Below are 21,079 nucleotides of genomic sequence, written 5' to 3' on the forward strand. Positions count from 1 at the left end.
TAACAACAACCGCAGGCAAAAAAGCACAGCCAACATATGGAAATGGAAATACGACGTCGCGTCACTGCAGCCTCACACTGTTCATATGTAAATACGCACACACCTATGCACAAGTACATATGTATGTATGTATGTATGTATGTATGCATAAGCGTCGTCGCCCCATCGCACTTGTAGGGCAGGCAGCGGCAGAGCATTTATGCCAGCGGCAGCGCTACCGGCAGAGCAAGGCAGAAAATACAACAACAAAATAAAAACACAAAATGAAAAGCACAAAAAGCGTAACGCGACGACAGCGACGCTAGCAGCAGCAGTAACAACAATAACAACAACAACACGACAGCAGCAACAACAATCAATTGGCAATCTGTCCCACTGAAAAAACAATTGCACAGACACACTCACAAACACACTCACGTGCGCCGTTACTGGTGAGCGTACGAGAGTGCCGCTCTAATTCAGTGTTGCAGTGCTGCGAACAGCAATGTTGCCGTGCTGCAGCTTGCTTGCTCACTCTCTCTATCTCTCTCACAAACACACACGCAAAACCGCTCTCTAGCTGGCTCTCTCTCCCATTCTCTGCTGCGCTCTCACTCATTCGCGTCGCCCGGCATCCCCGCAATAAACTCAACGCATAACAAAAAGCCAATTTTGTTACTTAAATGTTTACGCTTGTGTTTATCTTTTGTATTCGGTTTCTTATTAGGTTCTCATCTCGTTCTCATCGTTTAACAATTTGAGATATGATGGGAGCTGCGCCGGCAGCGACGTCGCTGCTTTTGATTGCGTTTGTATGTGTGCGTTTGCCTGTGGTTTTGATTTTGATTTTTGTTCTGCTGCTGTTGCGGGCCATGGCAGCGACAGAGGCAGCGGCGGCGACGCGCGCTGTTGCTGTGCGTTGTTTTTGGGGGGCTTTTGCTAATGAGTGTGATTTAGACTTGTCGAGCTGGTTTATTATTTTGCGGTGTTTGCGCTCTTGTTGCTGCCGTTGTCGTTGTCGCTGTTGTTGTTGTTGTTGCTGTTTCTGTTGCTGTTTTGCTGTTGTGTGTGCGCTTTTGTGTTGCTCTCCTCCCAACGCTCTTGATTGATGTTGTTGTTGCTGCAGCGACGGCAGCGGTTCGACTGCGGTTTTGTATTTAGATTAAATAGTTTTGACAGCTTCCAAATTGTTAATCTACGTACTATGTGAGAGCTTTTGACGCGATTTTTCGCTAATTAGCGAGATCTAAATTAAGATATTATTTCAATATTTTAAAAGTTTTTAATTCTAGAGTATTTTGAATATTTCACATTTAATTAGGCAATTAAAATATTTATATATTTAATCAATGCGTAATGGGGATAACATTTTTTATTAACAAGAATGAAATCATTTACTTGTTTATAATTAAAAATTGTTTAAATTCCACTAAATCACACATTACAATTAATTTAATTAATTTATTTACCCACAATTATTAATAAACGTAAAACGCAAAACCGACGCCAAAGTCAAAAGAGCCGAATGGAATCAAAGAAAACAGCAAAAAATATTAAAGTCAATTTGCAAAATGAGAACGTTTCGCTCGTGTTCGGTTTGATATGTTAATGTGTACAAATGTGCATGCACACACACACACAAGCATACCCAAGCACACACAAACATGCGCACACATACGCGTACTTGCGCGCATTGTAAGCTCTGTGTGAAAAACATGAATCCAGCGCTTTGCGGTCGAACGGTGTTGTTGGGCGGTGGGGGCGGTCGGCGTCAACGTGGAGCATATCAGGCATGAACACAAACACATCAATTCCCACTCTCTCGTTGTGGGTCGACGTCGTCGTCGTCGTCGACGGCGCCGCTGTCGCTACAGGGATTAAGCATGACAACGACAACAGCAACAACAGCAACAAGAACAACGTCAACACAACGATGACGATTGCGTTGCCGCTGCCGAATGACCAGGCGACTGTTTGAGGTGAAGTGGGGGCGCAAGGTAGCATGCAAAAAGTAATTGGGAGCAGAAAGAGCAACAACAACATCAGCAGCAGCAGCAAAGGCGGCGGCAGCAGCAGCGACGCGCAAGGTGGCAGCAGCGTTCGATACGCAACAAGTTCGATGCAACCTGCTGCGACGTGAAGCTCTCGCTCTATCGCTGTATTTTTGTCTCTCCCTCTCTCTCTCTCTCTTTTTCTCTCTCTCCCTCTCTCAGCCTGTCTCAATTTGTTGCGCTCTCGTTACTCGTGGTGCGCTCGGTTCGCTGGTCGCGTGTTGCTTCATAATTTCTAGTTGTTTGTTTGTTTGTTTGTTTGAGGGAGCGAGCAATTGGGGGTCACACACACACATACAAACACATATGTATATACCTACAGAGAGGCATGGCGAAGCACCAACATACTGTCAGTCATTATTTAGCGTACAAGAGTGGGTGGCGAGAGAAGGAGCAGCAGTCGAGAGGGGGCACCATAAAAGCTTCGTGTCGCAGTCGTCGGCTGTGTCGTGTGTTTGTGTCTGTGTATGTGAAACATATTGAGCAAACAAGTTCGCAGCTTCTGAGCGATGTTTGGGACAGGGGCTGGGAATGGAAGCGGGCCTGTGGCTGAGTGGGTGGTGAGCGGGGCGGGTGGGCCGATGGCAGTCATCGGAAGTCAATGTAACAACAAACATGCAAACACTCGCACACATGCACACACACACTCACACTCAGACGCTTGCACAAAGCTGTATGTGTATGCACGCTCTCGTGTGGAGTTATTTAAGCTCTCTTATTATTTCATTTGTCGCTTTCAGCTTTTGTCTTTCGTGTTGCCTCTCGATGTTGTTGTAGTTGTTGTACTTGTTGTTGTTGTTGTTGTGTTTACTGACTGGGTGGCTGTTTGGCTGTTTAACTGCTTTGTGTGTTGGCCGGGTCGCTTGGTTGGCTACAAAAAATGTGGTAATGTGCGAAAGTCCTTTCGTCATGCTCGCCGCGCTGCCCGCTCTGCCGGCTGCTGCTGCGCCTGTCAAAGCTGCAGGGCAGCGGCGTCGTTGATGTTGACTGCGTTGGCTGCGTGTGCGCTTGTTTGCTGTTGTTGCTGGTGTTGTTGTTTTTGTTGTTGCTGGTTTGCTTGTGAATTTGATTTTGCTTATAAGTTTTTTTTTCTTCGCGTTTTTTTTCGATATGCGCAAATGGGAGTTGTGCCCTGCGTTTGCTTTGTTTGTTTGCGTTTTGCGTTTCTGTCGGTTGCCGGCAGCGACGGCAGCGTTGTCGGGTGCAGCGGCCGGTCGACAATTTGGCTTTGTATACATACAGGGAGCATATGCAAGAATGTGGGTATGCATGTAAGAGTGCGTATGCGTGTAAGTGTGTGTGTGTGTGCGTGTTGGGGGCTTGAATATTTGCTAATGTTTTGATTGTTAGGCAATTTATTATGACAAAAGCTTTTAGATTGAAGCGCTTGCAGTATGTAAATTAACATATCAGTCACCCTGTAATTTGAGTAATTTGTGAGTACATTTAAAACACTCATCAATATTATTACCTATTATTACTAATGCTTAATTATTGATGCGTAATTAACAGACAGTACTCTGTAGTACCGTAAAATTATAATACCATGCTTATAATTTTTAGATACACCCTGTATTCGTACCATTCTTAACATTATCGTAATATATTTTTGAGTTTTCACACGTTTACCAACAACTTCTATGATATGTATAAATATTTTAGTTAAGCTCAATTAAGTGTTAACACCTTAACGAGCACCCTGTATGCGAACTCAAATCAGGTGTGATGCGGCATGTAATGCTCCCCAAGCACAAACCGTGTGTATACACACATTGGCTATTTCACCAGCACGCAATTCACCGACAGTCCCCAACCCCCATCTCCAACCCCAACTCTACTATCCGCAGCCCCAGTGACAGCTCAGTTGCCCCAATCCAACCTAACCCACAAAAATCTGTCAGATACCGCAAAAAAACTGTTAGCAAAGCTTTCCACGTATTGTTAACGCATTTTATCGCCAACGCGTGGCTGATTGGATTCCAAAGGGGCGGACAAAATAACTGGGCGGCATGTGGGTGTGTGTGTGTGTGTGTGAGGATGGGCGTTTGGGGTGGTTCATGTTGGGGCTGGGTGGCATTCATTTCGTTGGTTTTTGTGGGTCATTTTGTGTTGTTGCTATCAATTTCGTCTGAACACACACATACACATAAATACGTACTTATGTATGTGTATGTGTTGTGCTTAAAGCTTTGTGAACTGTTTATTGATCAATTGGTTGGCTGAAGCGCAAAAAAGTACAGGCTCTTAAGCACAGCTTGGCGCTCCACTTGCCATCGTTGCAGTCATTCGCTCTGCCTCGCTCTCTCTCGCACTCGCTCTCGCGCTCTGCTTGTGGCTGGGCCAACAGGTTTTCAAACAGGTCTCCCAGGTCTTCATTGCGCTCGCTCGCTCTGCCTCCCACCCCCGATTCACCCGGGGCTGCTGTTGGGGCGAGATCAGCCGCCGATATTGTTCACACATTTGCTTGAGCTGCCGCTGCCGCTGCTGCTGCCGCTGCCGCTGCCAACGCAGCTGCCAACGCAGCTGCTGGCAGCGCAGTCGTTTGCAGGCTTCTTGTTTGCTGGTGTTTACGTTGATTTTATCGCAGGCGTAGCGCGTTTCATTGTCTTAATTTGTGTGCGCGCGCTCTCGCTCTCTCTCCTCTCTCTCTCTCTCTATCTATCTATTTCGCGCTCTCTGCAAGCTTTTGTTGATTCTGTTTTGATCTGCGGCGAGCAGAGAACGCTTTTCTAATGGCCAACAGGTTTGCGGCTCGTCTCAAATGACAAATTGCCGCCTGACACTGATCATCTGATGATCTGTCTTTGTCTTTCTAATTGGCAGCCACGCGCCGCGCTGCCAGCGTCGCTGCCTGCAATCGTTATCGCTAGAGCCGCCGCTGCTGCCGCTGCTGCTATTGCTGCTGCAGGCTGCGTTCCTTAATCAGTTTTGACATCAATTTGAGTGGCCGATTCCCTTTTTGCCAGCCATTCATCAGTCGGCGGCTGCTTCTTATGCATGTCAGGCAGCGCGATTATCCACTTAAGTGCTGTCCACCCCAGGCGACAATTGTTGCTGCTGATGTTGCTGTTCTTGTTGTTGCTGTTCTTGTTGTTGTTGTTGTTGTTGTCATTGTCATTGTCATTGTCTTGGTCGCCGCCTTGTAAATCATTGAATTTGCTGTGTGTTTTGACAGCCCGCCGAATGCTTAATAATATTTAACAATAATTGTCTGAAATTGAGTCATAAATTATACGAGACGTCGCCATGTGTCAGATTTTGTTCACTTTATGGATATAAAGATGTGTACACACACACAGATACGAGACTTTGACGAATGCAACGGCAAGTCGAATAGAGAGCGAGAGAGGGAGAGAGCGAGCTTACGCTCTCATCATCCTTGAAAACACTTGCCGATTGCGCTATGACAAGGCGCTGACATCTCGCGCTCAGATTTGATTTCAATATTTTCATTCGTTGATTGATGACAAGGCGCAAAGGCGAACGAGTTGAATGCTGCGAAGATTGATCCTACGCAGGTACAATTAGCGAGAGAGAGAAAGAGAGAGTAGAGGAAGGGAGAGAGAGAGACAATGAGACATAGAACTTTAACCTTAAAAACCAGATCAATCCATCAATCAGAGTACTTGGTTTGAGTGTGTGTATAAACCAATCTTTCCGATTGACAAACAAAATTTGTCATCGCGCGTCTAAGTTTCCCAGCGTTTAATTGTTTTCCTTGTACTATATATAAAGTTTTGGGTTTGTAGTATAATTAATACAAAGCTGACTTACTATTCAAACTATTTGATCTTATAAACAACAATGCTAAACGTAATTAATTAATTTCTATTTATAAGAAGTGGACTAGAAGAAAATTCAACTGCTGTTTGTTAGTTTTTCTATGAGAAATCGAAAATGAATAAAAACTGTACCTACAGGTTTTTAAAGAACCTTACGTTTTTATGCTATCAACATCAGATTGACAAGCTACTTCACTCGCTCGAGGCTTAAGCTTGTTGTGAATTATAACGCAACAGGCTACGAAAAACAGCAAAGCATGCCAAACCAAAGTGCACTTTGCATATGACGTAGCCTGACGGCATATAACTGTTTGTTTTATAACAAATAGATAATAGTAGATAATAGATAAATTTAACAAAAATATAATAATAATATAGCAAATATATGTTAACAAAGTTTTTGTCACTCGCTCTTCCATAATACCTGAGATCCATCGATCACCTTAAAATAAATTGAAAACAACTTGCAAACAAAGCCAAATGGCTGCAAACAACGTCAACCAAATGCCAAACATGTACTCACAACAATTCTCAATTTGCAATAACAATAACAATAACAATAACAAGAACAAGAACAACAACTTATTCGAGCTTATTTGCGAGTCGCCGCGAAATTTGTTATTATCAGCAAAAAGTGAGGCGTGTGGCAAATGTGTATGACAAATGGGGAATGACGACAATATCAAAGTTGGAAAGAAAGTAAATATCTGCCAGGTTGGGGGCTACATGGAAGTTAACAGGCAACTCCCCTAGCTGGTCAGTGGAGCCGTTGGTAGGTGGGCGTGGCAAACATATTATGCAAATGATCGCACGGACATGTCAGAAGTTAAAGAGATTAACGCACATTAGCCTAACAGCTGCCACGCCCACAGCGGCAGCCGAGTTGTAAATGGAATTTAATTATTTAATTAATTCAAATAAATAACGCAAATTAGAAAATGTCGAAAAAATAAATGGAAATAAATATATATGTGCGGAATATGTTAATGCGGTCAGCACTAAATCATAATTTGTCAACAATTTAATAAAGCCAAACAATTTGCTTTTGTTGCGCTTTTCTCGTGTCTTTTATACGAATAGTTTTGTGCCAGATACCCTGTAATTTAAGTGAATTGTCAAAGAGGGTAGCATAGCAAAGTGAAGTTATATAAGCGAATTTATTTAATTGCAATGGGTATATTCCAGTCGAATACTCTCGTTTGTTTGGGTTTTCCATTTGACTGGCTGCGAGTTGTTGGGCCGCATCTTGTATTCTTTTTTTTCGCATTGTTTTGTTTTGTTTTGTTGTTGTCAGTTTTATAAATTGTATCTGTCAGATATGCGCTCATTAGCATTGAATTCGCATTCATTTGCCAGCTCCAAATGCAGCTCTGATGTGTTTAGAAAATATTTCGGGCGATCAGCTTGAAAGAGGAAGAGACCTTCAACAGCAACCACAAACGATACGAAATGTTATTTTGACACATTTCTCGCTTGTCACACGAATAGAGTTAATAATAAATAAATGCCCAGCTAAAGCCAGAAGAACAGCATTTGGAACAGCTCGCAGATACATCTGAAAGCAACAGATGAAAAGATGAAAAATCTATCTGCGCAGCACAAATGCCGCACACGGGAAATTGGGACACGTCAAAATATTTCAAATCAAAAGAACTTGAGACAATAAAGAACTAAAAATGAAAGCGTCGCGTTCTTAAGTTCTATATATCTATGCGCTATCTATACCTTGGCATGTATCCGTATCTGTATCTGTAGCTGTAGCTGTATCTGTAGCTGTATCTGTGTGTGCACTCGCTTTGTATCTGCGGCGCATTTGGAAAATGATGGCATTATTAATAAAATGGCAGTTTAACAATTTCACAGCTTCTAAACAAATCTTCACCCAACACAGTTTGTTATTTCTTGTGCTTCACTGTTGCCGTCTCTTTCGCACCTTGAAAAGCTAAAAATATTTGAATATTTGTTTAATTTCGGTGACAAATGTGTTCTATTTAGAGTTATGGCGCGTGTGATTTGCCATGGCATTGCGATTGATATATTTTCGTTTTTATGATGGATTATCAACGTATTTTGGGAATATAAGATATGAATAGACATGACATGCTGAACATAAGGATGAAAAGCTAACAGGAATTGATAATAACTAGAATATATTAGGCTCGATTAAAGGGCTCTTCTGCAACCACAGTTATAATAGAATATTTTGTTAAGTTCGTAATTCAGTTAAGGGATTTATTTTAGGCACTTGGGCAAACAATAATCAAAGGTCTTATTGTAAGCCTTGTGCCACATCAATTCCAATAAATCGCAGTCAATATTTCAATACAATAAATCGCACGCAAATCTAAATTTCAATCCGAAAATCACTCGGAAAATGCCCTCCAGGCGGCATTTGGAAAACATGCTACGATATTTATTTATGCCCCCAATATGCATGTGTGTGTGTGAGTGTGCTGGTGTGTGTGGGTGTGCTTCACTCTGTTCTGACATTCAAAGTCTAATTCATAATAGATTCATGCGCTGTGCGCCGCATTCAGTCGAATTTCTGCCTCGACACACACGGCGTATAAGTAATAAGTTTTATTTGGCACTTGCCTGCCAACGATTTCTGTTGTTGTTGTTGTTGCTGTTGGCGTCATTTAATGGCTAACCAATACGACATGTCTATATATCAGCCGCTGTATCCATAGCCATGTATCTGTATCTGTATCTGTATCTGCTGCTGTATCTGATGCTGTATCTAGATACATTCCGGTGTGTATCTGGCGATCTTTGTGCTAAAATTAATTTGTAGAAAAATGCGTGCGCTGCTTGCCGCGGCGGCACGGCGGCACGGCTGCTGCACGGGTGCCACCGGCCGCGGTTGCGGTAGCAAATTACGAGAAAATTAAATGTTGATTTAATTTTGAAAAGCAATTTTTCATTTTTAGCGTCGTCGTTGTGGCGACGCAATTGACGTATGTATCTGTATCTGTATCTGTATCTGTAGCTGTAGCTGTAGCTGTTGTAGCTGTATCTGTATCTGTATCTTTTGCTGTTGCCATAGCTGGGCATTTGCATGCGCCTCCCCATCGTCGCATGCGCCCCTCCCCCCTACCCCTGCCTGTGCCAGAGTATTTGTATTTGTATTTGTATTTGAGTTACAATTTTGTTTCGCTTCGTTTTCGCTACGGCAATAAATTGCACTTTGCACGTCGTTGACGGGTTCGTTGCCAGCTGCAAAACGACTAAAAAATGTATATATAAATATATATATACTATATACGTTCTATACGTTCGGTTTATATTTGCAATACTTTTATATGCCCAGCAGCGGATTTGAGGTAACATTATGACCATATGCCAAGCATTGTTGACGTTTCAAAAACGCATCTAAACAAGTTAAGCGAAATGAAAACGGGAGAGATTAGATAACTTTACGCAAGCCGAACTTTAAATACTCTTTAAATACACACATTTTGAAGCTGAGATGTATTATTATCATTCAATATAAAAATATTGATGACATATATTAATAAAAAATATTAGTTAGTTATGCTTATTTTTGTTAATTTATAAGAAAACAAAAAACGGAATAAACAAATAATAATTGAAGCCTTCTGTGTCGATTGGTTGTACCCCACCAAAAGATGTACATCAGAAGCAGAGTAAAAGATGTACATCAAAAGTGCAACGTTAACTAATCATGGTTCGAATCCCAACCAGGTTCATAAAGGTGCAAAAACCGAATCAGGATCCAAGCCGAAGCTTCTCAGACTTTTGATAGACGCGTAGCTAGAGTTGAACTTTGAACCTTTTCACTTCGATTTCTTGTCTATCTTGATATCAACTGGTTTTCGCCGCGTTTCTCTGGCTGCCAGGCAATTCATCTATTTAAGCACCTGAAACGGTAACCGCACACATCTATTTTTATGCGCGAACTTTAAAACAGGCGCTTACTCGAATCTCTGCTGTTGTGTCAGTTGGCCGGCATCGGCATTTAAGCTGATCTATTGCCGGACTAAGGCACACACAAAAAAAACAACGTTTCTCCGGACAACCGAACAGCGTATTCGACACGCCCACCTATGGGTGCTGATGCTGCTGGGGCTGCTGCTGTTGCTGCTGCTGCTGGCGGCATCCGCACGGCCAAAGTCAAAGGCCAAAAAAGGCAACAAGAGCTACGTTTGATCCATTGGCCGTTGCCCCCTTTTGGCTTGAATCGAGTTTGGCTTTAGAACTTGTCGGCGGGCCGGGCTAATACCAATTAGTGTTCGCCGTTTCGAGCAACAACAAAAGCCGCCTCAAAAGATTTATGACACCCACTCGGCGGCGGCTCACGGAGGCTAACGGAGGCTCACGGAGACAGGCTCAAGGCGGCGCCAGCGCAACATGTTGCGCTTAATTGGAAACATGTTGCTGGCAACATGCAATTTGGAGCAGCATCAAATCTGTTTACAAATGCTTAATTGTTTTCTTCTTCTCCTCTTGTTGTTGCTTTCATTTCGTAATGCCGTCAATTTGACAATGGCTTCATGTGTCAATGCGTCAATAGGGCAGAATCAGCGTAAAAGACTTGAATGAAGCCGAGCTGAAACTGTGCTAACTGGGCTTATGGAAATGTTGTTGTTGTTGTTGTTTCTTCGTTTTTACACGTGAAATTTGGCTTTGTTGTTGCGCGCGTAACAAACGCGCAAATTCTTCATTTAGCTTTTATTTTTTAATATTTTTTTGTGTAATTTTTAATTTTTTTTTTGGTTTTGTTTTTTTGCTTTGCCAGCACAGAAGGTGTTTGAGTTGTTTGTTGTTGTCGGTTGTTGTCGGTTGTTGGTTGGTTCTGCTTCTGGGTCATCGCTCTTAAAATATTTAAATTGTTGTTGCTCACCTTTATTTATTTTTTTTGTTGCGACGTTTTTGCTGTTTGTGTGTTGTTGTTGTTGTTGGTGCTTCAGCCGAAAGTTGTCTTTCGTTTTTTATGCCCCATCACATAGAAGACAAGCAGCTCCAGTATAAATATATTTATATATATATATATATATATGTATTCGCATGTAAAAAATGAAAAGTACAATCCACCGTTTTTTTCTCCCTCTTTGGCTGGTCGTTGATCCGGCTGCGAATTGGCGCATTTAACTGATTTGGCAGCCACATATATATATGTATATAAATATATACATATATGTGTGTGTGTACATATGCCTGGTGACAGGGTTCTCAGCGGATTAGCAACTTCTATTTTTAAGCATTTAATGAGTGAACTAAGCCCTGATCTCTATGATGTAATGACCGAGCCGCCCAGAGGCAGATACTTTTGATTAACAAACTTGCGCATAAAGTTGCCAAGAAGCACAAAAAATCAACAAAGTTTGTAAGATTTAAGTCCGCTTTGGATTTATATGTGAAATAAATTGAGCGTTTTTTATGGCATATGCAAATTTTCAGCTTAAGAGCTAATCTATAAATTCTAGATATTGGCTGCTTGGATAAATATAATATGGATAAACATAAATAATACAAATTGGTTATTCTAGATATTAACCATATACGCTTGGATAAATATAATATTTTAGAGCCTTATATCTATCGAAGAAGGATAAGAGGCTTGTTAGAGGTAATAGACAGCAGAGAGAACCTCCGATCTGTTGAATATAAACAGTTATATAAGATATAAGATCTTGAGATTTGAAATAGCTATTCACATTCATAAGCAGACATTTATCCCCCGCTTAGTCAATAATAGATAAATAAAGATTGCTTAGCAATTGAAGTTAAAGACAGAGCACAGGGCATCTCTCCGTCGAGCATTCTTTTGGGCTAACTCAAATTCAACCCAACGTTTGGGTTAATTCTCAGCATATGCTGTGGCTTTCATCAGTTTTGGAATTGCAGCTAACCGAAAATAGTTTCAATTTCGTCTAACTTTGCGAATTTTCCTTCTGCTTGGCAGCTTCAATTGATGCGGAAGCATTGAATACGGCGTTGACTTCTTGGAAAAGCGATAAACTCCCATATAGCACCTAGAATGTGCACCGGCTGTGGCAATTTGGTGCGTCTTATGGAGGAAGCATCGCAGCCAGCCAGCCAGGCAGACAGCCAGGCAGGCTGGCAGGCAGGCAGGCAGACAACGGAGCATCCCCATGCAAGTGGATGCCATATATCATGCCATGGCTGAGCGCGCCAAGTGCGTGCCCAGTTCATTAGGAGCACATGGCAATATGGGCAATGCGGGCTGCCAGTTGGGGGGTGCGAGGGGAGGGGACTAGTCAGTTGCTTGGCTGCTGCTTGGCAACTACTTTGCACTTTGCCAGATACTTAACTTGCAGTTATTTACAAGTCATGCTTGCTGCGAATTCGCTTGAGTGTGCAGAGAGTGCGAGAGAGAAAGGGAGAGAAAGGGTGAGAGAGAGCGACGGTGAGAGATTTCGTCGACTCGGCCGGCCGTTCATGCTGTTGATGCTCCTGATGAGGATGATGATGGGCCGCCGTCTCAGCTAAGCGTTGAGCAGCCAAAATCTGTTGGCGTTTTTTTTTTTTTGTTCTTTCTGCATCTTCCACCTATTTATAAACGCATTTATAAATAAACAACGTGAACGAGTTGTCGTTGTAATAAATATTGCGACAAACAAACCGACAGCCAGCGACTGCGAGACTGAGAGACTGCGAGATGAGAGATGGGAGATGGGAGACTTCAAGACTGCGAGACTGGGAGACGGGCACAGACATGCACAAATATATTTATATTTAGCCAATTTTCAACGCTTGTTGACAAAACTGTCAACAAAATGCAATGCAAAGCGTAATAAAATTGTCCAAGAAGCTGAAGCAATTGAAGCGGCAGCAGGCAAAAGACTTTGCCGCCGCCACGACGGCCCGGGGGCATGCCAAACAAAGTTGCCACGCGTGTCTGACAGCCAGCGGGGCAAGCCGCAAGGGGGCACGGGGGACAGGGGACAGGGGGCACGGCAAAGTGATTGTCAGGTTACGTATACGTACGTATACGTATCGATAAATACAGACACTGACAAGTCCTGCTGCTGAGAGTCGCCCCGCTGTCTGTGCTCAAAGTTAATCCAAGCATATTAATATGTATTTTTTTTTTCAAAATAAAGTCTACTTTAAACATAAGATATGCGGCATTTACGTAACGTATATTGTATAAGGCCTTAAGCTGAGCTTGAAATTCACACGTTTTGCCGCTCAATTACCACTTGGCCCACATTATAGAAGCTCAGCTCGTTGCTGGACCAATTTGCCAGCCCTAAATCACGGGCTGCCTTCTTGTTTATTAACTCAACTCTCGGCCACTTGACACATTTGGCCAGAAGATCAGTCACCTTGCCGGCTGCACGGCCACACAACAAATCTTCGGCACAGAACAACAACAAATCTTGGAGAGAAACAACAACAACAACAACAACAACACCAAAAAAGTTCAAGTCAGCTAATAAATTTAAACACACACACACACACACACACACACACATATATATATATATATGTAGATACAGATACAGATACATACCCCTGTTTATTTCTCGCTCTCGCCATAAATAAACTATACAAATATTTGGCTGAGGCGGCAAAGCAACGAGCTCATAAATCTGTAAATAAATAAAATAAATTTTCGTATATATCAAAATGTATCAATAAAAATGCTCAACAAGTTTTATTTGCGTGGCCGCATAGAAAAAATTAACATTTATCATAACAAAATCGGCAAAGCGATCGGGCAGCGCAGTCGCCGTCGGCGTCGCAGTCAACGTCGACTGAGCTGCTCGCTAATTTGGCGTGTTAATTGCTAGCATCGGAGACGGAGACCCCAAAAGAGATCCCCAGCGAAACGAGACGAACAGCGAGAGAGGACAGACACGAGAGGAGAGACGCGAGAGAGAGAGGAGAAACTTTGGCTCTTGGACTCTCTGAACGAATCGCTCTCCCGTTTGGGGGCCATAAATTTGATGTGTTTTGTGGCAGAACGAAACGTTTAAGCCGCAAAATGACAAACAGCGAATTAACAAATTAATAAATTATATTTTTTCTTCGCCTCTTGGCGCCGTCAAAATGAATATTTAATAGTTTAAATGGACGGGGCGGGGCGGGGCGGGGCGGTCTGTGTATCTGAAAGATACAGTATCTACAATTAATGCGCAGCATAAATTTGGCACAACGCTTTTGCATATCTATTCAACGGTCGGCAGGCGTTTAATTGCCCACCAAATGGGGCGTGGCTAACAATGACGTCAACAAGTTGCCGCCCCGCAGCCGCAGCCGCATCGAATCAATTTGCAACACGGCGGCGCGGATTTGATCAACTCAAGTGGGCGCCACCAACTGCCTGCCAGCCGAGAGACAAGTGCAAAATATCGAGAGGAAAAAAATGGGAAGAGAAAAAAAAACGTGAACGAAATCGTTTTGCATGCAACACATTTTGTGGCACATTGCGGCCGCTTGCCACACACGGAAATCTCGGACGAACTCCCGAAAAAAAAAAACAAAAAAAAACAACAACTTGCACACATGAAAATATGCCTGGGCCGAGGCAAATGCATTTGCAATAAATGTATCTAGATACATATGTATGGCTAATTTGCTGTCAATTGCCGAACATGAGACCAACTGAGAGTGTGTGTGTGAGTGTGTGGGAGTGTGTGTGTGTGTGTGTCTGAGTACTTGTAATAACATAAATAAGATGGCAGAGCGGAAAAACACTCGCATCATTTGTAACCCACTGTGACGGTGCATTGATCTCCCTGTGGTGTTGTGTGTGGTTGTGCGGTTGCCTGTCCGTGTGTGTGTGAGTCTCTCTGTGTGTGTGTGTGTGTGTTTATGGCTGCATGCCAACAATAAATACAACAACAACAACAATTATATGGCAATTGATGCAGCAGCTTTTAAAGAGCCAGCCGATAATTGTAATGGAAAAGTTAAATAAATTAAGAGAAATCATTTCACATTTAAGCAGAGAAAAGAAACTTTAGTCAAACATATATGGAATTTAATTTATAGGAAATGCTACTAATATTCTTTAAGAGTTCATTACAAATACACATATTTAATCCTAACTTGAGCTGTGCAAAGCTTTTCTCTCAAAATTTGAGTTTCACAATTTTCAGCTTCTCTTTTAACTTTTGCCCGCGCCTTTTCTATAGACTTGGCAAATGTGTTTCTTGGCTAACATTATTGCTTATAGATTATAGCCCTATTGGCGCTTATTAAACACTTAATTTATATAACCAGAAAAATAATAATAATCATACGCCATGTGGGCCCCGCTAATCACTGAGCCGATTAAATATGGCCAAACGATTGCGAAACTGAAATGCATAACTAAAAAGGAAGAGAATTAACAGTAGCAAGCCGGGGCCTGAATACCCTTGCGTAAATATGAAAAATGGGCGATATTCTTAAGAGACTTACTTTTCTGGGATCTTTATGGGATGGCACACAGAATGAGCTCATGCTTTGGGAGCATATTTAAACTCATTAAGGCTGACTTAGATATACCTCAGATATCTTGAGAATCAAAATCTCCTATCGAATGACAGCTCTACTCTATAGAGGTTCGATCTGCCTCAACATAAGCTGGATCTAGGCCAAGTTTCAGCAAAGTAGCCACAAGACTGAGAGACTATTCCGGACTAAGAAACCAGACAAACTGTCGGTAGCATAAAGCTATATCGAGCTGATCAAGAATTTAAAAACTTAATTGTTTGCACAATTCATGACATTATAGTAATACCCATTGTAGGGAATTGAACGCAAAAATGCAATTGGATTATCTCGCCATAATTTTTGATCTGTTTTGCAATTTCAATTGCATTCAAATTTGCCAAGCAATCAATGCAAACAGAAATATGCATCATAAAAATGGCAAATCCATTGCTGTACCTAAACGTGCACACATACACCTAATATAATATGCATACATATATATATATGTATATATATATATATATATATATATATATGCAGATGTGGATCAGCTTGAATGGGAATAGTCGAGGGTGCAAAATGCAAAATAGCCGCACATCAAATATAATGCAATGTGCATTTTCAATAAAATATCAAAACACACACGGCCCAAAAATGTGCAGCAGCAAATAGACAAGTGGACACACACATACACGAACACACACACACATACACGAACACACACTCGCACACACTTGAAATGCAATAATCATATTAAAATCAACATCAACTATGAAAAAAATTTCTAAAGGCAACAAAATAGTTCGTTTTTAAAGTTATTATTAGCCGCAAATGTGCGGCAATACAAACGCACACACACACACACACACACACACACACACACGCGCACACACACACAAAGATTAATGTACAAATATAGGTATTTATGTATAAGCACAAGTACAATCAATATATTGTTCATTGCTTATGCATAGCTCTGTGTATCTACAGAAATGTATCTGTATCTGTATCTGTGTACCTGTATCTGTATCTGTATCTGTATCTGTATCTGTATATGTAGCTGCAGCAATTGAATGACTGACAGCGAATTCACACATGTATCTGCATTTGCATTTGTATTTGCGCTTTGTATTTCGCATTTTGTATAAATCATTTAAGCGGCCACAAAATAAAATCAAGTTGAAAATATTCAATGAACTACTTTTCTGTTTGCAAGTGGCCAAATGTATGCAATCCATATATAAAAAGTACACATCCAACAAATATATGTATAAATATATATATATATTTATATGCTTGCATATATTTAAATACACATAGGCGTATATATAGACCTATAATGTGTGTGTGCGTCTGTGTGTGTGCGTGTGTGTGTGGCGGGAGGAGCACAAATTTGTTGCTGGGCTCACAGTTGAGCAGCGGAAATATTTGCACAACACAATGAAAATAAATAAATACAAAAAAAAAACTGTGCAGAAACAGAGAAATATTGCATATTAAATAAATTATAAATAAATTATAGGTAAATAATTAAAGCGACACAATTCTATATAAGTAGAACACAAAATGAAGGGAACTAAAAGCACATAATTATAGCTCATATTTAACATAATAATTTAAAATAAATATTTGTCAATCGATCGGAAGAGAAGAAGATTTAAAAAACGGTTTGAACCAGCTTGAAATCGGGTTTGAGCCAGCTCAAAACTAGCTGTGAAGCAGCTTTCAACCAATTTTAAAGCTGCTGTAAATTAGCTTTCAATCAGCTTTAAACTAGCTTTAAACGAATTTTAAGTTATTCTCCCAACCCATTGTAAGACAGCTTTGAACCAATTTTAAACCAGTTTTAAAGTTTTTTAGCTGTAAACCATCTTTGGGATAAACATAATCCATAATTCAGCTTTGAACCAGCCTTTAAACAAGATGTAAGGCAGCTTTAAAGCAGCTATAAACTAGCTATGAACTAAGTTTAACTCCGTTTTGAACCATCTTTAAGCCTAGCTTTGAACCAGCTGTGTAAGCCAGTCTCAAGTTAACTTTAAGCCAGCTGTAAACTAGCTGTGAACTAATAAGAGTCTAGTTTGAAGCCATCTTTAAACCTTTTGTAAGGCAGCTTGAGCCAATTTAACGCATGATTTGATTTGAACCCCCTTTGAATCACTTTTAGGTGCAAGGTTTATGTTTAATATGTTCAACATTATTAAATATTATCGTCCCCGGCCATTAACCAAATAAAGTGCTAGCCTTAAAAATCTAGATCTAGCCAAAATAAAAGCAAACCAACAAGCACCACAAAAGTACATATGTACATATCTATATAAATATCTGACACACACGCACACACTCACATTGTATGTCTTAATATTAATTTGGCATTTATAAATTTTGCAATTTAAAACGCAAATTTCAACAATTTCAGGCGTCAACGCATCGCCAGAGCAGCGCATCCCCCCTCCCCCGACCCCCCACAACATTTTGGTGCGCTCCTCCGCCTCGTTGCGCATACGCCGCGTTGGCCCGTCGCATATAAATTTGCGACTCAATCGGCAGCGGTTTGTTGTTGTTGCTGTTGTTGTTGTGGCTTGTAGTTGCTGCGGTCGCCTTTGAGGCGAGTGCCCCCGAGTGTGGCCCACAGTGTGGGCTACTTTTGGTCGATCCGCCTTCATTTGATATGCATTTAATTTGCCTCACCTTCCCTGGACCTCAGTCTTGGCGATGCTCGAGCGCACTATGGGCAGCAATTTATGCTCTGTGTGTGTGTGTGTGTGTTTTGTTTATTTTGCTTTTCTTAAAAATAAGTTTTTAATTGCGAGCTGAAGGCAGCAGCAGCAGCAGAGGCAGAGGCAGCGGCAGCGGCAGCAGTCGCGGCAGATTATTCGCCAAATAATTTGGCTCTTGGGGCAAAACCGATCGCAAAGTTTGCAGCTTGAGCGAAAATCGTTCTGTTGGGTAAACATCTCTCGGATGAGGCCCAGTGGCAATCTATGTTGTTGTTCTTGTTGTTGCTGTTGTTGTTGCTGTTGTTGTTTTTGTGCCATGTGGCGCAGCTAATCAGAGTTGCGCCCGCTCGCCGCCTGCAACGCCGTCGTCGAATAGTTGGCTAAATAAATTATCGAAATGAGCAGCGTTGAAATTAAACAGGTTGGCCGAGAATGCAGGCATTCGGCTGGGCGCTGGGCGAGTGGATAGGTGGGCGAGTGGGTGGGTGGGTGGACTGTGGGGCAGGCAGGCAGTCGGGCAGGCTCTGTGGCAGCGTCGTGTGTCTGTTTATTTGTTTGATTGCCAGCGCAGTTTTTGTAATTTTGCTGAACGCTCATAATTTGTATATTTGCGATTTTCAATTAAGCAGCCGCCGCCGACTTTGAGCAGCGGGGAGGAGTGTGTGGGGCAAGGGAGGAGGGGCACGTTGACATATGCGCCGCAAATATGCCACAGCGCGCGCTGCCAGTCGTCCGAGAGAGTCCAGTGAATGCGAGTTATTGAAATTTATTAATAGACAGCCACCCACGCAAGAGGAGAAGGCATCAGTCGACTCCACTAGACTCTGGCCGGGCCGGGCCGGGCCGGGCCGGATCGGGCCATCAAGGCGTTGGGCATTGCCATTGAGTAGACATAATTTACAATTATTTCAAGGACACTTTACATAGAGACCGACCGGCTGTGGCATTCACGTGAAACGGGTTTGCCGGCCCAAAAACCACCTCGCAGCCACTTGATGGGGCTACGTGCTGGCCATGCTTAAATGAAGTCTGAGTCTGAGCCAGCGACTGAGCCTCAGTCTCAGCTTGTGGCATGCGGCATGAGGTATGCATGGCAGCCCAGTGTCTAGTGGCGTTCATCTCTGGCTGCCACCACGCAATTTTGTTGCCGGGCATTAAGTGAAAAATTGCAATTTTAACGCCCGCGTTAATTTACAGCAGTTGCCTCGTTGGCAGCATTGCCACAGCCACAGCAAGAGCAACAGCAACAGCAACAGCTACGGATACAGATACAGATACGGATACAGATACAGATACGAGTGCAGTTGCATAGATACAGACATGCCCGCTGCCCTGGGACAGTCGCAAGTATCTAGTGCTGTGTGTCTTTGTCTTTTTTGGGGAGGGTCTGAGCGTGCAACGTGTTGCTGCTGCTGCTGCTGCTGTTGCTGTTGCTGTTGCTGCTGTTGCCGGGGGCCCAGCAGAGTCAGCAACATCGCTGCTGCTGCTGCTGCTGCTGCGGCTGCTACTTCTGACCGTCCCGAAGGTAAACCAGTGCGTTGTCATTGTTGTTGCTTAGTTGTTGTCGTTGTTGTTGTTGCTGTTGTTTTGACTGCTGCTGGTATCGAGCCTCTCTGGGTGCGTTGTCATTGCCAAGGCTCTGCCCGACCGTCCGTCCCTGACATTGGCGCGCGCTTCCCAGCGAGGTTCTATCGCATAACATTCTTTATAATTTGTTAACTTGCTATGCATAAGACTCGAGTGCGGATTTATGACTTGACGCGAAATTGATCGCGACTGATCAAGCGAGGGCTTCTGCTGGCCCATAGCCAGCCAGCGAAGCCTTAAAAAAAGGGTATATAAATAAAATAAGAACATGACAATATGTGCAAAAAAAAAATAATAATAATAAAAATAAACAGACAAAGCAAACGAGACGAGGATCGTGGCGCATTGCAGAGGATCGCTGCAAGATTGGCCCGAGTATCGTATTGGCTCAGCTCCGCCCGTATTGAATTCCAATGTCAAATCGCAGCACATGATTCAATGCCCAGCCAAGGTGGCCAAGTTGGCCAACTTGGCCAAGTTGCCCAAGGTGGCCGGCCCCATATCGTATTCAGACCTCCCTCTCCCCCTCGTTGTCGCTCCTCTCGCAGCAGTTTTCGGGCCGCTGCAGGTGGAGACAGTTTCGGATTGGGGGGCTTCTTGTACCGGAAGCCCTTGCCAAGTGGCGCCATTGCCATTTAAATTGATGATGCCTCGCATGCTCCTTGTTTTTGTGGGGCTTCAACAACATCTCGAGGGATCAAAACATCATCAGCTCAATGCGTATTTGTAGCCGGAAACCTTTCGACTGGAAAACTCGCCAGAAATAAAACGTCATTTCAAATGTTGTGCATTCCACTGGCAAACTGATGAATGTTGATGATTCTTTTTGTTATTATAATTATTACTGGCACTGGCATCTATGGCCCTCGGCTAGGGTAATAGTACATCCTTGTACTAGTCTGGGTTTCGAACCGGATCCTCGTAGTTCAATTGCCCTGCTGGGTCACTTAAGCTAAGATAATAACAACATCCTTGCTATAGTCTAGGGTTCGATCTCAATAATTCGTCATCTTGGGTCACTCCTCTGGCCACTCTTGGGTCAATCTTCTTGCCGAGCTCATCAAGAGAGTTCTCTCATATGCACTTTCGTGTAATTGCCTTTAACACTTTTATAGTATTAATGATTGCTTTATATTGCAATTTGAATCATTTAAACGATTTCTATGGACTACTCGTAAGATCAGTTCTTTATAACTCTGTATACACGCTGTTGGCTGCAGTTTTGTACAACAAGTTGTTGGGTCTATAAAACTATATGGCTGCCAATTTGGTCTCAGATTCCCCCCCCCCCCCCCCCCCCTCCACATTCAGCTTAACTGCCCGACAACTGATGATAAACCCCCTCCCCATCCCCCCTCACCGCTTTGGAGGCGCCAAATGACAATTTGTGGTCGGTTTTATATGCGATCGGCAACGTCGTGTAAACAACTAACCGATTGGCAATTAAATGTTTATGTTTTTATTCACACTTTGATTTTGGGGCTGCGTGCAATTTGATAGCTGATCGGAATCAACAAAAAGTAAAGAAACAAAACTCACATCGTTTTGG

At 42.6% G+C, this 21,079-nt stretch overlaps 1 long non-coding RNA gene across 5 annotated transcripts in view; it reads right to left on the reverse strand.

Annotated features, from left to right (window-relative positions):
• Positions 1–21,079, reverse strand: part of LOC135432762 (uncharacterized) — a 151,427-nt gene that overhangs the window by 2,830 nt on the left and 127,518 nt on the right. For 2 of the 5 annotated variants that reach the window (XR_010436957.1, XR_010436956.1), the window contains one exon: positions 13,314–13,392. The exons of 2 other annotated variants lie outside the window; for them this stretch is intronic. This is a non-coding gene — a long non-coding RNA (uncharacterized LOC135432762). Of the gene's footprint in view, positions 1–10,676; positions 10,905–13,313; positions 13,393–21,079 lie in introns of all 5 variants that reach the window. One more of the 5 variants, XR_010436958.1, reaches the window with a different exon arrangement.

Source organism: Drosophila montana, unplaced genomic scaffold, assembly GCF_035044405.1.
Source record: "Drosophila montana isolate Dmon_TW-CO22-7 unplaced genomic scaffold, ASM3504440v1 contig_3213_1, whole genome shotgun sequence".
NCBI lineage: Eukaryota > Metazoa > Arthropoda > Insecta > Diptera > Drosophilidae > Drosophila > Drosophila montana.